Source organism: Ambystoma mexicanum, chromosome 8 (genome assembly GCF_040938575.1).
Source record: "Ambystoma mexicanum isolate Mex_15411 chromosome 8, UKY_AmexF1_1, whole genome shotgun sequence".
Classification (NCBI taxonomy): domain Eukaryota; kingdom Metazoa; phylum Chordata; class Amphibia; order Caudata; family Ambystomatidae; genus Ambystoma; species Ambystoma mexicanum.
The window spans coordinates 1626146599-1626164109 of NC_090929.1; the positions used below are offsets into that span (position 1 = coordinate 1626146599).

At 44.3% G+C, this 17511-nt stretch overlaps 1 protein-coding gene across 2 annotated transcripts in view; it reads right to left on the reverse strand.

Annotated features, from left to right (window-relative positions):
* GFRA1 (GDNF family receptor alpha 1) overlaps positions 1–17511 on the reverse strand; it is a 602771-nt gene that overhangs the window by 79253 nt on the left and 506007 nt on the right. The gene's annotated exons all lie outside the window — the stretch shown is intronic.

Consider the following 17511-nt stretch of genomic DNA (forward strand, 5'->3'; position numbering starts at 1 on the left):
CATGCTAATCCCCATAGCAATCCTCACCCAGTCCCTGCCCCCACCATCCAAAAAACCCACCTCATTGGAATTCTTTGAGACAGCTTTAACCAAGCCTTACCATCAAATGTTGCTCTCAAAATGCTTGTGAGTGTTAATTTGAGTTGTAAACACAGTATTGGTGTAATAAAAATGTCTTGACCTGGTCTGCCTTCAGCCACTCAATTTAAAAGCACCATGCCTCTCTTTCACTGAAGTCCTGTTAAAAACAAACATTGGCAAAGCCAACAGTTTTGCCTTGTGCATATGTATTAGGCATTTGCCAGCCACTGCTAGTTGTTGCTCAGGTACTCAAAGCATTTTGCACCTGCTACCATGAATGGCCAGTTAATACCAATACAGCAGTACCTTTCCCATGTCTACATGAAAGCCCAAACTGTTCACATTGCCAATGCTTGCTTTGCTTTACCCTTGATACACAGACCATGCATCAAGGGTAAAGCAACCATACTACTTGGCTAATCTAGACCACATTGAATCTAGGACATTCTAGCCAGTAATAACAGGTATGGTGCACAGTCAGCTAGGACATGCTTTTTGTGCCGTGGCATGTTTACTGGCTGGGAGTCCTTATATGGTTATAATGGCATATATTGGTGTAGCCTGCATGGACATACATGGGAACGACCAGCATGAATATATTTTTATACTTGCATATGTTGTGTGAAAGGCGGCATGAAATGTATTGGGATATGTTCTTGTGCACTGTTGGTGACTTGCCACTATTGGGTTTTTCCATGTGCTTTGATACAAAGCCAATTGCAAACTGTATGGATTTCTACCCAATTTTGCAATTAAAGTGCTGTAAAATGCATAAATGTAACTCAATGTTTCAAACATGTTCTTAAGAGTGAGAAACCCCCTCAAACAACCCTTGTTTGATTTGGGTCCCCTCACTGTACTCTGCTGATCCTGCATAATTGGTGCAAACATTTAAGCCTCTTCAGTTCAGAAATGCAACAGCCTCCACAGTACGTCATCCATCTGTCACTGTGTATGAGGTGCATTTTAATGTGCACACAGGCGCAGTGTGCTCCTTAATGCTGCTGTCATGCACCACATGCCGTCATGCCATCCTATGTATATTTATGCATATGATACAAACGTTAGTCTGGCAAAACCCTTTCTTCAGTAGAGAAACCTAACTTTGCTGTAGTTGATTTGCAGTTGTAGTACTAAACCATATTTGGGCTCCTCCACACAAACTCAAGGGGAGAATTCTCGAGACTCCTGTTTGCGGAGGTGCCCCCGCTGGCCCAGTGCAAAAGATCATAAGGGGGCCTCACCACATCTTGTGATATACCTGTGTCTCAGTCCCCCAAATCATCGACTAACCAGACCCAAAGCGCTATAGCCTATTAGGTCTTGGGCTCTCCCCTATGGATAACAGCTTTCTTCCATCCACTGGGCTCTCCCCTATGGATAACAGGTTTCTTCCATCTGCTGGACTCTCCTCTATGGATAACAGGTTTCTTCCGTCTACTGTGCTCTCCCCTATGGATAACAGGTTTCTTCCATCCGCTGGGCTCTCCTCTATGGATAACAGGTGTCTTCCATCTGCTGTGCTCTCCCCTATGGATAACAGGTTTCTTCCATCTGCTGGACTCTCCCCTATGGCTAACAGGTTTCTTCCGTCCGCTGGGCTCTCCCCTATGGATAACAGGTTTCTTCCATCCGCTGTGCTCTCCCCTTTGGATAACAGGTTTCTTCCATCCACGGTGCTCTCCCCGATGGATGACAGGTTTCTTCCGTCCGCTGGGCTCTCCCCTATGGATAACAGGTTTTTTCTATCTTTGGCACTCTCCCCTATGGATAACAGGTTTCTTCTGTCTTCTGGGCTGTCCCCTGTGGATAACAGGTTTCTTCCATCTGCGGGGCAGTCCCCTATGGATAACAGGTTTCTTCTGTCTTCTGGGCTGTCCCCTGTGGATAACAGGTTTCTTCCATCTGCGGGGCAGTCCCCTATGGATAACAGGTTTCTTCTCTTCGCTGTGCTCTCCCCTATGGATAAAAGGTTTCTTCCCTCTGCTGGGCTCTCCCCTATGGATAACAGGTTTCTTCCGTCCACTGGACTCTCCCATATGGATAACAGGTTTCTTCCGTCTGCATCTGCCTTTCCCACTGTCCCACTAATGAGCCCCACCCTCCCTTTTTCTCTTATAGAGCAAAGCACAGCGAGGCCACCAATAGTGGCAGACAGGCTGCATACAAGACCAATTACATTACATGACATTACTTCTCAGCAGGTCAGATAAACCTTAAATGGCAGAGCAGCACCTAAATGTCTCAGCAGAAATATCACTTACTGTTTATAAAAGCAGGCGGTGGAATGGAAACACAGCCAACAGATGTATGCAAAATCAGACGTGGGTCGTAGAAAGGTATCCAAGGGCACAGCAGTGCTCAAACCTTGTACACATTAAGGAAACGAGATCCCCTTGTCTGCTATCCCTCTGATCACAGCACTTTTCAGGCCAGGTAAAGGGATATTTACTGGTGAAAAGAATCTCCAGTCGCATGCGTGGAAGCACCCATTCTTATGAAGGCAAAAGTGGAGTAACTTTGCTGAAAATGCCAAATGAATGGGGACAAAACAGTGTGCCATGAAAGTTGGGTGGGGGGCAAACACCCTCCCTCCCCCCTAAAATTACGCCCATGAAAGGCAGGAAGGACATCCTGGCTCAGTGGATGATGGCGCCAAGTAAATGTGCGCAATATAGACGTCCTGCCTCCACTGCGAGCCTGTGTGGAATGTGGTGGGGCAGCACTGCATGCAAGTTTGCACCAACACTCCATGGTGTTCTGCTTCAAACCCGGAAGTCCCGACTCACGTCGGGAGGATGGCCCATAGCATCCCTCTGATTGGAGCTTTATCAAAGGCCCTCTCATGAGACAACAAAACTAAGCACATTCTCCTCCCGCAGGTCGAGGTAGCAGGTGGACTCCAAAATGAAGAAAAAAAACGTCGACTGCTTAATCCCTTTAAAATGTAACTCACACACTTTTACGAGGTGTCTTAGAGAGTAATGCTTGTCATTTGCTGACCTCTTTATCCTAGTTGCAATTCAAACTATTTTGGCCAATTGGAAACACCTTGATCGCATTAATTATACAATTTGGTCGAACTCTATATGCAATTTCATAGACTGGAAAGATTATGTGCCCGATTCATGGAATTTTTTGCACGGTTCAAAGTGACTTTGCACTGCTGAAACCGACTTTGCACTGCCGACACAAACCTTGATACATGGAACTGTGCAAAGTGCATTTTTTCAGTGCAAGGTTCGTGCAAAGTCAGTGCATAGCCATGTTTGCATTACAAAACACTTTTCAACAGTGCAGAGTCACTTTAAACCGGGCCCGATTCATGGAATTCTTTGCCTGGTTCAAAGTGACTTTGCACTGCTGAAAAGTGAATTTGCAGTGCTGACACAAACCCTGAATCATGGAACTGTGCAACATGTATTTTTGCAGTGCAAAGTCAGTACAAAGTCATTTTTGCAGTACAATATGACTTTGCACTGACTGTGCACTGCAAACATGCACTTTGTACAGTTCCGTGAGTCAGGGTTTATATCGGCAGTGCAAAGTCACTTTTTACAGCAGTGCAAATTCACTTTGAAGCGTGCAAAACATTCCATGAATCGGGCCCTTAGCTTTTTATCTAATGCCGCTCCTAATGTCTAATGTACGCTACTATAGTATCCTGCTCCCGTCTCCCTCCCCCTTCCTTCTGTGTATGTCTGTCTGTCTTCTCTGTTATTGCATGTCTTGTTATATTTTATCTTTAAAATCTGTTGTCTTGCATCAAATCTCACGTGTCTACTTGGCCTTCATGAATTCTCATTACCAAAATGTTGATCAATCTGGATCAACTGTTATGTCATCATTTTCGGGTTCCATGTGTTAATAACCCCGCAAAAATGTTGCCATACAAGAATGGTGCTGTTTTTTGTTGTTGGTGATATTACCATATGGGACCTGCGGGGGACACCCCTGTAATCCCCATATTTTTTTAAAGGGTGCGGGGAACACCTCTGCAACCCCTGCTCCCATTTACCCCATAAATAAAGTTGCATATGGCCGTTTCTCGGTGACCATGTGTATGGCGACATTATTCATGGGGATACTATTCCCTTATGCCCATTTGCTCGATCCACTGTTATTATTTATTGCCTTGTATTACATTTTTCAAATAAAACTTTTTTAAAAAAAAACAACTGCTGCTTTACAGCTAATGAAGACTAATGCTGATAATTGGGCAATATCTGCCTGGCTTGTTATGCTATCAAAGCCCTTTTGTTTTGTGATCCTGTATTTCAAAGCTGCGAACAACTTCCATTGCCAGGGTTAGCGGGCAATAGGGCTCGGCAGCTAATCCTGGTAAGCGGGGTTCAGCGAGGAGCCGGCTGCAAATGAGAGCTCGTTTCTCTGGATTTGCATATGCATATTTCCCGCACATCTGAACCTGGTAATGCGCCCGCTAAGATGTTTAAATTTCCCTTTTGGCCTTTTATTCCTTTTCAAGCGAAATCTACCTAATGAGCGCGTCTCAAGCGCGCTGCTGACGCGGGATGTTTTCAAGCGCAGCGCTGGAATAGTTTAGAAGAGTTTCATGGGATTAGAAGGCAGCGCTTGTGCACAGTGTAAATTGGCTCTGCCTCGTTTTTTTTGCAAAATGAATAAAAACAAAAATATTTTCTTTAATCAGATCTTTGGGGAATTGGGGCGGCTTTGGGGATCCACATGCACAGCGCAGGTAACAAATCGCGCCTCGAGCACAGAAATTTCTTCTTAATAAGCCATAGTCTTCTGTATTACTCATCATTTAACTATTATTTTCGCTAACACAAATGTAATTTCTATCAATCACTAAAGCAACAGAGTCCGTCAGTACAGATGAATTGGCTGATAAGGAAGAATTTGCTGTTGTGAACCAAAAATACCCCTATTTTTCCTTGCGATTGCTATAGGACCCCTAATGGATTTCTAGGGGGCTCTGAAAGGATGTTTAGAACATCCCTGTAAAATAGTCGTATAACCTTCCTGGAAGATTCCCTCTAAGAAAGTCCTGTATTTCTTTTTTTGGGGGTGTGATTTCCATGGGATTCCGATACGATTTGGGGCACCTTGTAATTGTTTTACTATATGACTCTCTATGATACAGCAGTAGAATGCCCTCTTTCTGCATTTACTCCTCTTGATATGATATGATATGATATGATAGGTTATTTATAACACGATTAATACCCCGCGATTTCTAAGCGCGGACCCGGGGATCAAACCCGTGTTGTTTTGCTTCCAAAGCAAGCACATTGAACCTGAGCTATCCTCCTGCGTCAAATGATGTCCTGTGCTAGATGTTTTTTGTCTGATGTCTTGGTGAGGGCTCCGATGCCTGCAGGGTCTTGGCACGCTAGAAATAAATAAATAAACCGGTATGTCACAGAATTGCTACATGTGCCTTCCAATGCACAGCTGGTCATATAGCTCAGTGATTGAATGCTAAGAGTACTGTAGTCTGCAATCAGCCTGCAGGTCATAGCTGCAAATCAAGGGTGGGCTGACTCTGCCTTTATCCGTACAAGGAATACACATGATATACTGTAGACATAGGCAGAGCGGACGTTGGCTAATCACAAAACCACAAAATGAAAAGAATTGATATAACAAGAGCACTTTAATAAACAGTGTCCTCTGGAACAGCCTCCCTGCCTCTCTCAAACCTGAGCAGGACCAGCTAAGGTTCAGGAAGCAACTCAAGACCTTCCTTTTCGCTTCTGCTTTCTCTCTCTCTCTCTCCCTTGCTGATGCCCCTGTCTGCTGCGGAAACTGGTTATCTGGCGACCCACTGAACATACGGGACCAGGCTCCAGCATGTCCAGTTGCCCTTGCACTGCCACCGGGCCCACAACCACTCAGGGACTGTATCTGCAACCCCACAGTCCCCTGACTCCTTGCACTTATGAGCCACTTCCTGACAGCACTTCTGCATTCCTTTTCACTCTGCCCTCCCCTCACACCCTTCTTGGCACTTCTCCACCTCATTCCCCCACATTCGCGCGATGTGAAGGAACACACGGCCTAGTAAGATCGTTATTTTGTCCTCCTTCTGTCTTTCCTTCCATGTCTTGTCGAGCATAGAAACACTTGTGTAAAGGCGCTTTATAAATGACTTATATCATATCAAGTTGATGCCATTATTATAGCCATAGTTTTGAGTGTACATTTAGCTTACACACATCTTATGTGTTTCCCATTTGAATGTTCTCGAAGACTGGCACGTTCTTTCCCATGGGAAGCACGTGGGGTCATTTTGTATAGTATATAATCTTTCAAGCCTTCATGGTAGTAGCTATAGAAGAGCCCAGGCTGGAAGTGCTCTGTCCCCACAGGAGGATTCAGTCCCAGGGAGGGAAGTAGGCTGTAGTTTCATTGGTCTAAAAACAGGAACTGTAGGATAAACACTACTCCCTGGTAGAGAGTGAGGATGGCTCAGTGTCAACGGGAAACCACGTTTCCAGCCCTGGCCTCTTCCACCAAGAAGCAAGTACTGGTGCTGTGGGAGTTTTAGTGTTGGTTCAGTTTAAAAGAGACCGCTTCCACTGAAATACCAGTTTACAAGGTTTTGTAAATGGGAGCGTAGGGCTGCAAAGGTATCCATCAATGTTTTGAAGACACAAGGGGCCTCATTACGACCCAGGCGGTAAGTTACCGCCTGGGCCGTGACTTTACCACCATGGCGTAAACTACGTTTACGCCATGGTGGTAGGCGGACTTACCGCCCCATTCCGAGGTCATAATGGGAGTGGGGAAGGCGTTAATTACGCCACTGTAAATTACGGTGGCGTAATTAACTCCATGGTCCCTTAGCGCCATGGATTTTAACACCTGCTAAAAGCAGGTGTTAAATCCGCCATGGCGCTAAGGGACCTCGTACTCAGGCGGTAAGGGTCGGCGCTGTTTACGCCGCCGTAAACCCCTTACCGCCTGAGTCGTAATGAGGCCCAAGGTCATCATAGACACTCCTTCAACACTAGCACCTAGGGATCTGGGCTTCTGCCCATGGTTACAGACCAGAGAGGCCCATTGGGGCCATTAGAGATCCAACCACTGATGTCTGAAATGCAATTGGGTGCATTTACCTGTGCGTGGTTCATGGACCCGGAACCTAGATGCAAGGAAGCACAGTGCTGTGTAATAGAGGAATAACTCGTACAAACAGAGGTCGCTGGGCTAGGCTCCACAGATTGCGATCGGAACCAGACGGGCTGGAATGCTGATTTCTAGAGCACTAGCTGAGAAACTGGCTGAACACTAGGGTCTTTCGTTATTTCCTGCGGTATAGTAGTGTTGAGGTAATGCTGATGTCTGTCAGGATGACTGAACATTAGGGTATTTATGTCTTTCCTGCACTCTAGTAGTGTTGGGGCTAATGCTGATGTCTGTCGGGATGAATGCACATTAGGGTGTTTAGTTCTTTTCTACGCTGTAGTAGTGTTGGGATAATGCTGATGTTTGCCAGGAAGACTGAACAGTAGGATATTTAATTATTTCCTTTACTTTAGTAGTGTTGGGATCATGCTGATGTCTGTCAGGATGACAACATTGGGGTATTTAATTATTTCCTGTGCTCTAGTAGTGTTGCCATCATGTTGATGTCTGTCGGGAAGACTGAACATTAGGGTATTTAGTTCTTTCCTGCACTGTATTAGTATTAGGGTAATGCTGTTGTCTGTTGGGAAGAAGGAACATTCGAGTATTTAGTACTTTCCTGCACTGTAGTAGTTATGGCATTATGCTGATATCTGTCGGGAAGACTCAACATTAGGGTATATAGTTCTTTCCAGCACTGTAGTAGTGTTGGGGCCAAGCTTATGTCTGTCGGGAAGACTGAACATTAGGGTATATAGTTCTTTCCAGCACTGTAGTAGTGTTGGCATCATGCTGATGTCTGTCAGGAAGACTGAACATTAGGGTATATAGTTCTTTCCAGCACTGTAGTAGTGTTGGCATCATGCTGATGTCTGTCAGGAAGACTCAACATTAGGGTGTATAGTTCTTTCCAGCACTGTAGTAGTGTTGGTGTCATGCTGATGTCTGTTGGGATGACTGAACATTAAGGTATTTAGTTCTTTCCTGCACTGTAGTAGTGTTGGCGTCATGCTGATGTCTGTCAGGAAGACTCAACATTACGGTATATACTTCTTTCCAGCACTGTAGTAGTGTTGGTGTCATGCTGATGTCTGTCGGGAAGATGGAACATAGGGTATTTAGTTCTTTCCTGCACTTTAGTAGTGTTGGCATCATGCTGATGTCTGTCGGGAAGACTGAACATTAGGTTATATAGTTCTTTCCAGCACTGTAGTTATGTTGGGGTCATGCTGTTGTCTGTCGGGAGGAGAGAACATGAGGGTATTTAGTTATTTCCTGCACTGTAGTAGTGTTGGGGTCATGCTAATGTCTGCCGGGAAGCTTGAACATTAGGGTATATAGTTCTTCCTAGCAGTGTAGTAGTGTTGGCGTCATGCTGATGTCTGTCAGGAAGACTAAACATTAGGGTATATAGTTCTTTGTAGCACTGTAGTAGTGTTGGCGTCATGCTGTTGTCTGTCGGGAAGACTGAACATTATGGTATTTAGTTCTTTCCTGCACTGTAGTAGTGTTGGGGTCATGCTGATGTCTGTTGGGATGACTGAACATTATGGTATTTAGTTCTTTCCTGCACTGTAGTAGTGTTGGTGTCATGCTGTTGTCTGTCGGGAAGACTGAACATTAGGGTATATAGTTCTTTCCAGCACTGTAGTAGTGTTGGCGTCATGCTGTTGTCTGTCGGGAGGACTGAACATTAGGGTATTTAGTTATTTCCTGCACTGTAGTAGTGTTGGTATCATGCTGTTGTCTGTCGGGAAGACTGGACATTATGGTATTTCGTTCTTTGCAGCACTGTAGTAGTGTTGGCGTCATGCTGATGTCTGTCGGGAAGACTGAACATTAGGGTATATAGTTCTTTCCAGCACTGTAGTAGTGTTGGCGTCATGCTGTTGTCTGTCAGGAGGACTGAACATTAGGGTATTTAGTTATTTCCTGCACTGTAGTAGTGTTGGCGTCATGCTGTTGTCTGTCGGGAAGACTGGACATTATGGTATTCCGTTCTTTGCAGCACTGTAGTAGTGTTGGGGTCATGCTGATGTCTGTCGGGAAGACTGAACATTAGGGTATATAGTTCTTTCCAGCACTGTAGTAGTGTTGGCGTCATGCTGTTGTCTGTCAGGAGGACTGAACATTAGGGTATTTAGTTATTTCCTGCACTGTAGTAGTGTTGGCGTCATGCTGTTGTCTTTCGGGAAGACTGGACATTATGGTATTCCGTTCTTTGCAGCACTGTAGTAGTGTTGGGGTCATGCTGATGTCTGTCGGGAAGACTGAACATTAGGGTATATAGTTCTTTGCAGCACTGTAGTAGTGTTGGCGTAATGCTGTTGTCTGTCGGGACGACTGTACATTATGGTATTTCGTTCTTTGCAGCAATGTAGTAGTGTTGGCGTTATGCTGATGTCTGTCGGGAAGACTGAACATTAGGGTATATAGTTCTTTGCAGCACTGTAGTAGTGTTGGCGTCATGCTGATGTCTGTCGGGAAGACTGAACATTAGGGTATATAGTTCTTTGCAGCACTGTAGTAGTGTTGGCATCATGCTGTTGTCTGTCGGGAAGACTGAACATTAGGGTATATAGTTCTTTGTAGCACTGTAGTAGTGTTGGCGTCATGCTGTTGTCTGTCGGGAAGACTGAACATTATGTTATTTAGTTCTTTCCTGCACTGTAGTAGTGTTGGGGTCATGCTGATGTCTGTCGGGAAGACTGAACATTAGGGTATATAGTTCTTTGCAGCACTGTGGTAGTGTTGGCGTCATGCTGTTGTCTGTCGGGGAGACTGAACATTATGTATTTTGTTCTTTCCTGCACTGTAGTAGTGTTGGCCTTATTGTGATGTCTGTCAAGATGATTGACTGCAGTTCCATGAGAGAAGGGAGTGCATACAGACAGAATGACTGCTGTTAGATGGGAGAATGTGGTGCATCCATAGTAATGTCAGATGTGAGAATGTGGTGCATTTAGACTGCTGGTAGCTGGGAGAACGCAGTGCATTTACACTTGATAGTTGGGTTCATATGGTGCATTTGGACTGCTGCTAGCCGGGAGGATGCTGTGCTCTCAGAATGCTGTTAGATGAGGCAATGCAGTGTGTTTAGACTGTTAACGGTTGGGAGATTGTGGTGCATTTAGACTGCCGGCAGATGGGAGAATATGGTGACCTCAGGCAGCAGCCAGGTAAGAGAACAGCGTGTATTCTAGACCTTTTTCCCACACAGGTCTCTTTGGCAGGGGTCTGGCTAGTTGTGGAAAAGATCCGGGCTACGCTAATGTCAGGCCTTTGGCACACATTCAAGTCATATGCTACTACAAAAATGAACATACTTTTTTTTTACTGAAAGGTTCACCTTTTAATTGTTGACAAAAGTCTTAGTTTTAAAAATATAGCACGCCCCGGCGTTAATCGACTTGGCCGTATCTTCTCCTGTTAAGACTTTCAGAGATTGTCTGAACGGTGTAGATTTAAAAACACAGAGACACTGCTTTGTAGCGTATGCGCCTTACTGTGAGGTGTACTCCTTACCGTGAGGCGTACTTCTGGAGGCCATTGTGCATTAAAAAGGCTGATCACCTGGCGGTGTGATATTTGCATGAGAAAATGCCCACAGTGTTGTTTTCTTTTATCAAAACACGCGGCTAGGTTGCAAAGATTTATTTATTTTGTCTAGCAATGCAACTTTCGGTGAGACCAACGAGATAATGTTTGATTGCCGCTTCCGTCTTAAGTTTGCTCTTTCAGATTTTAAATAAGGGGGTCACGCAACATTTCAAACAAGCATTGGCAATGCCAAAAGTTTGGCCTTTTGTGTATGCGTGGTAAAGGCACTTTCCAGGAGCAGCCAGAGTGGTATTAACTGGTCATCGAGTTAGCAGGTGCAAAATGGTGCGAGTACCTGGGCATCTAATAGCAGTGCCTGGCAAATGCCTAATATTTACAGACAAGCCAAAACTGGTGGTTTTGCCAATGCTTTTTTAACAGGACCTCCGTGAGTGCTTATAAATCGAGTGCATGAAGGCACACCTGGTTAAGACATTTCTATTACACAAGTGGCACATTTAAAGCTCCAATTAAGTTATTAAGTCGCAGAAGACTTCTTTGAAAAAACCCTGGCAGGCACTTTGAGTGCAAAGTTTGATGGTAAGGCTTGATTAAAGCGAGCTGAAAGAGTTTGCATGCAGAGCTGTTTTGGGCAGGGAGGGGCAGGCACTGGATGGGAATGGCCATATGGATTAGCCTGGCCATGGGTAGTCAATGGATCGGTAAATGCCCAAATAACACCTACAAACTTTGTGTCCCTCCGCATATGCCATTTTTCATAGCTGTACGCTATTGCAATAGATGTGGCTTATAGGTTGCGTCTTACACCACCTGATAGACAAAACTAAAATTAACCCAAATGAAAATTGGATAGATCGTTCCCCTAAAATGAAGACAATGAAAATGCAGAATTCCACCTTCACATGGAGTTATTTTGCAAACATAATGGCCTCGATGAAGTAAAAAGATCCATTTTGAAAGACACGAATCACAATATTTAGAGTTTGATATTTGTAAAAGTGCAATGAACATACAGCCCAGGCAGGCAACAGGGCACAGACATCTTTTTCTTACCTCGAGACAAGCGAAAGGGGGCAGTTTAGATTATGTGCCAAAAGGGAAGAATATAAAGGTGTCCAGGGGGTTCCCCCACATTTTACTTTAACACTATATTGTTTGCCAAAGTGTTCTGTAAGGTGCAGATGTATGATGCAGCTGGGTCCCCCTGTTCTAACCTGTCAGTTTGCAACAAATATGTTCCTTTTCTTTAAAAAACGAAATGCTTTACATAGATTTAAAAAGAATTTGTAATATCATTATGTGATTTTGATGTTTGCTTACTTTCTTTTTCTTTTCTAATTTCTCATGACATTACTTTTTTTGTATGTCATTGTTTTTGCTCTAGGGTATTTTTCCCAAATAGAACAGATCAGTATTGTATTCATGTAGAACACACAATATCAGAGTAAATTGTGAACCCCCCCCACAAAATAAGCAGACTGCTCTCAATGCAGTCCGTCCACTTCTTTCTGATGATTTCTTTCCACTCAGGGGGCTAAGTCACTGCAGTGCCCGATACCCCTAATGTCGTGGCATTGGAGCTGCTTAATGAACCTTTCGATAGGGAAGATGTAGCTGCAGTTGGGCAGGGTGAGGAAGCTGGCAGATAGGGGGATCAGAAACAGGCACTGTAGCTCTGAGCAGAGGTCAGCAGTGCTGAAGGAGGTGGAACCAGAGGCTGACACTATAACAGGGAGTTGAGATCAAAGATCAACATTGCACCAGGGAGATGGGATCAGAGATTGACAAAGCTATGGGGTGATGGAATATGAGATGGACATTTCGGGGGGTTGGATTGAGAGACTGACATTGCTAGAGTGCAATACTGACATTGCTAGGGTTCAATAGAAACAGCAACTGACATTGCTAGGGTGCAAAAGAATCAGAGATTGATATTGCTAGGGTGCAATGGAATCAGAGACTGCCATTGCTAGGGTCATTGCTAGGGTGCAATGGAATCAGTGACTGGCATTGCTAGAGAACAATGGAATCAGAGACTGATATTGCGAGGTGCAATGGAATCCGAGACTGACATTGCTAGGGTGAAGAGGAGAAGATCCTCCCTCCGGTGATAGACAGGTGAAAATGTTATTCTGGGCCTGTGCCCCACCCTCCTGTCCAACATTGTAAAGGTCAGAAGCATTGTACATTGAGGCAGCCAGGGTGCTCTTATTATATGCAGCTACATTAGAAAATAGATGACACAGCACACGTTTGTTTAGGACAACATAAAATATAAATACATGCTTACATGTATGTGTACAGCATACAAAACATAGAATATAGCTCCCTGACATAAGAAATATTACCCACACTCAATAGACATTAGAAAAACAATAAGGCCCATAAGAATAGAAAATGGATCCATTATTTTGAAAATGAATGCCACATCATGCATTACAAATAAACTGCAGGCCTTAAATCTCCTGGAAATTTAAAAGAGTTGAACAAAGAAAAAATATAGGGCTGTGTGTAGCTCAGAAAGGGAGGGCTTGGACAGAAGCCAATGTGCAGTGACTTAGCAGTTGAAATGATAAGAATATATTATTTCTAAAAGTGCTGCATACAAATGAAATGTGCATAAAGTCAGGAAAAGATAAGCTAAGCGAGGTAACCAATAGAAAACCAGACAGCTAATCCATGTGCTTGACAGAGTGTGCTTGAAGTATGGAGGTATGCATCATGCCCAGAACTGCGTGTCCCCAGTTTTTAAAGTTACGAAAACATGTCTAGTGTTTTGGTAAATGCTGATTAGCATAAATTAAGTAATTGTGACAGGAAATGATCATGTGCTTCAGGAAGTGTTTGTATCCAATGGAAAACAAGTGATGTATTTGACCTTTAAGTAAATTGGCCTATCAGAATATAAGGTTCCAATTAGCATAACATTATAGTGTAATTTTTGTCATTTTATAAAACCATGATGGATGCAGAAAAACTGTGAGATATTATTTTTCAGCCTGCAAGACAGTTGATTAAACAAGATGCTCCCAGCCAGCTGTCTGCATGTCTCCTCCTTGCATGGTGTGTGTTTATTTCCAGGGATGGCTGTCTGCACAGAGTTATGGCTAAAAAATATCCTTTTTAGCAAGGAAGCAATGGAATCAGAGATTGACATAGCTATGGTGGCGCTGAAATCAGAGATGGACTTTACTGTGGGGTTGGATTAAGAGACTGACACTGTCAGGTTGAAATAGAATCAGAGACTGACATTGATAGTATGCAATGGAATCAGAGACTGTCATTGCTAGGGTGCAATGGAATCAGACTGGCATTGCTACGGAGAAATGGAATCAGAGACTGACATTGCTAGGGAGCAATGCAATCAGAGACTGGCATTGCTATGGAGAAATGGAATCAGAGACTGACATGGCTAGGGAGCAATGAAATCAGAGACTGCCATTGCTAGCGTGCAATGGAATCAGACAGTAACATTGTTATGAACTGCTGGAATCAGAGACAGACATTGCTAGGGGGGGTGGAATCAGTGATTGATATATCTAGGGAGCAATGGAGTCGGCCATTGACATTGATAGGGAGTCCGGCATTAAGCTATTGAAATTGCTAGGGAGCTGGGGAATCAAATACAGGCATTGCTAGTGGATGGTGGATTAACAGATTGACATTGTTATGGACTGATGACATTGTTATGGAGCGATGGAATCAGAAAATGGCATTGATGGGGAGCGGCGGAATCAGAGATTTACATAGCTAGGTGATTGTGTAATAAGAAATCGCTATTGCTGGAAGGTGGTGGGATCAGAGATTGACATAGCTGTGATCAGAGATTGACATGAGTGGTTGTGTATTAAGAGATTGCTATTCCTGGAAGGTGGTTGGTGGAATCAGAGATTGGCATAGCAAGGTGATTGGGTATTAAGAGATGGACATTGCTGGAGGATGGTGGTTTAACAGATTGACATTGTTATGGATCGGTGGATTCAGAAACTGGCATTGTTGGAAGCTGGTGGAATCAGATATTGACATTGCTAGGTGGTCGTATATTAAGAGATTGGCATTGCTGGAAGGTGGTGTAATCAGAGATTGAGTTAGCAAGGTGGTTGTGTATTAAGAGATTGGCATTGCTGGAAGGTGGTGTAATCAGATATTGACATAGCTAGGTGGTCGTATATTAAGAGATTGGCATTGCTGGAAGGTGGTGTAATCAGACATTGACATAGCTAGGTGGTCGTATTTTTAGAGACTGACATTGCTGGAAGGCAGTGTAATCAGAGATTGAGTTAGCAAGGTGGTCGTGTATTAAGAGACTGACATTGCTGGAAGTTGAGGTAATCAGAGATTGACATAGCTAGGTGGTATTGCATTAAGAGATTGACATTTTTGGAAGGTGGTGGAATCAGAGATTGAGATAGCTAGGTGGTCGTATTTTCAGAGACTGACATTTCTGGAAGGTAGTGTAATCAGAGATTGAGTTAGCAAGGTGGTCGTGTATTAAGAGATTGACATTGCTGGAAGTAATCAGAGGTAATCAGAGATTGACATAGCTAGGTGGTATTGCATTAAGAGATTGACATTTTTGGAAGGTGGTGGAATCTATTGACATAGCTAAGTGGTCATGTATTAAGAGATTGACTTTGCTAGGAGGAGGTGGAATCAGGGTTAAACATGGCTAGAGAAGGCTGATTCAGATATAGACATTTCTGGGGAGGTGGCAGTAAGAAAGACAATGCTAAGGGGACAGGGAGTTAGGGATTTACCTGTTTTGAGAAGGTGAAATCAGAGACAAAGATTGCTAGAGGAGATGAGATCAGAGATCAACAGTGACAGTGAGTTCGGAGTAGTAAATGAAGGTGTGTTGGCATCACAGATCACCATTGCTATGATGTGGTGGAATCAGTGACCAACATTGACAAAGAACAGTGTAATTATCGACCAATGTTTGCATGGGCAAGTGGAGTCAGATACTGGGAGGTGGTGTAGGAAGCAATTGCATTAGGTGGGTTGGACATTAATTTATGAACTATGGAGCCTCATTATGAATTTGCTGGTAACACGCCAGTAGTACAGCCGGGTCACCGGCAAACTCGCCTTACCGTTACTGCCACATGAAATCCTGGTGTTACTGGGATATGAAGGGTGCCAGCAACGGCAGTGAATTCCTATTCCTTGGAGTCCGATAGGACTCCATGAAATGGAATTGCCCCAATCCCTGGCCCCTGTAAACCCTGGGCCGGTGATTTGGGCCAATTCTTTGCCAATAGGGGCCTGAACAGCCAGCAGGTCAGGCATGCTGGTAGTTCACTGCCCTTACCGGCAAACTCAGAGTATGCTGGTCCGGGGACCTTTGCCAGATCTGGGATTACCGGCTATTTTACCAGCATTTTTATTGGACCGGCACACTTAGAATGAGGCCCTATATCTGTCGATGTTAGGCCCAGCACTATAAGTGCGGATCAACCATCTCAGAGTCATTTTTAGTTTTGGCTATTACATGGCATAGCTATTGCATTAGAGTAAAGCTAGGGAGAACTTGCATATTAGAAGTGACACAAAGCTTGTAGGTGTTGTTTAATTATTTAGCCCCTCATTGAATGTCCAGTTAATATCACTACAGCAGTGCCTGCGATTGACTTTGCCATGTCTTCACAAAAGCCAAAACTGTTGGCATTACCAATGCTTGTTTGACTTGGAACAAGGGCAGGTGCAGCCACTTCTCAGACATGTTAGTATGCAGTGAACTCACAATGTGCATTTAAGATGGGGAGCCGGTTTCCATTACCAAAGCAGCCTTGCCAAGCCCTCGGTATGCACAGTTCACACCGGCCTAGGAGAGGGTAATGTTATCTGCTACTTCCAAGTGAAGTCTGTGGCTCCAATGACCATTTTGGGCCCTGGCTCCTTGCCAAGTTCTATCCGTGTCACTAATTGGCTGCCTACACCGTGTCATATTTCAAAGGGTGTTAAAAAGCGTGCAGGATCCTCTGATCTGCTCCAGGGGATTTAGCGTCACCATCCAAAGCCTGTTACCTTCAGGGCGCTGAGCACAGGAGAGCTCACTCAACGCTGCCATGCAATTAGTCTGGGATCTTTTCCATTGCTTCCAGCCAGGAGAGGGCCCCCAGCTGCCACGTGGGCTGTTCATCTCTCTAAGGCCTGGTCGACAAGGGGGACAGTCCTCCCATGCGCCTCTCCAGGTGGTCTACTGAATGCTGCAGAGACACTCCCACCCCCTCCCTTGAACTGCTTTCTGGTATGCATCCGCATCCAGTCACATGTGTGAAATGGGGAGTGCTAATCGCCCCCTTCTCTGTGAAGTCGAAGCTCACTTTGAAGATGCCATAAGCACCCCCCAAATCCCCACACCATGTGTATTATCCTCAGGGAATAACCCCACCACATAAACCTCTTTTTAACTGACAAATGCTGACAGGTCTGTGATGTGTCTAGTTTGTTGACATGTGAAGAGTGTGTCAATAATCCATTGTGTGCTGGCACATTTTACTCACAAGATGAGCGTGTGAAAAAGTGACTTAATGGTTGTGAATACAACAAGGCAGACTACAGAGCTGCCTGGTTGTCTCTGGGAAGGCATGGCATTTTCAAGCATATGGGTGATGTAATTGTTTTACTGACGCCTTCATTTCAGCAATCAGGGGGATGTTTAAAATGAATGCTGAAAACAAGGAAAGGGGATGTTTAAAAAAAAATGTGGAAGAGTACGGGTACCACTTTAGACTGAGACCCTGCCTCTATGTG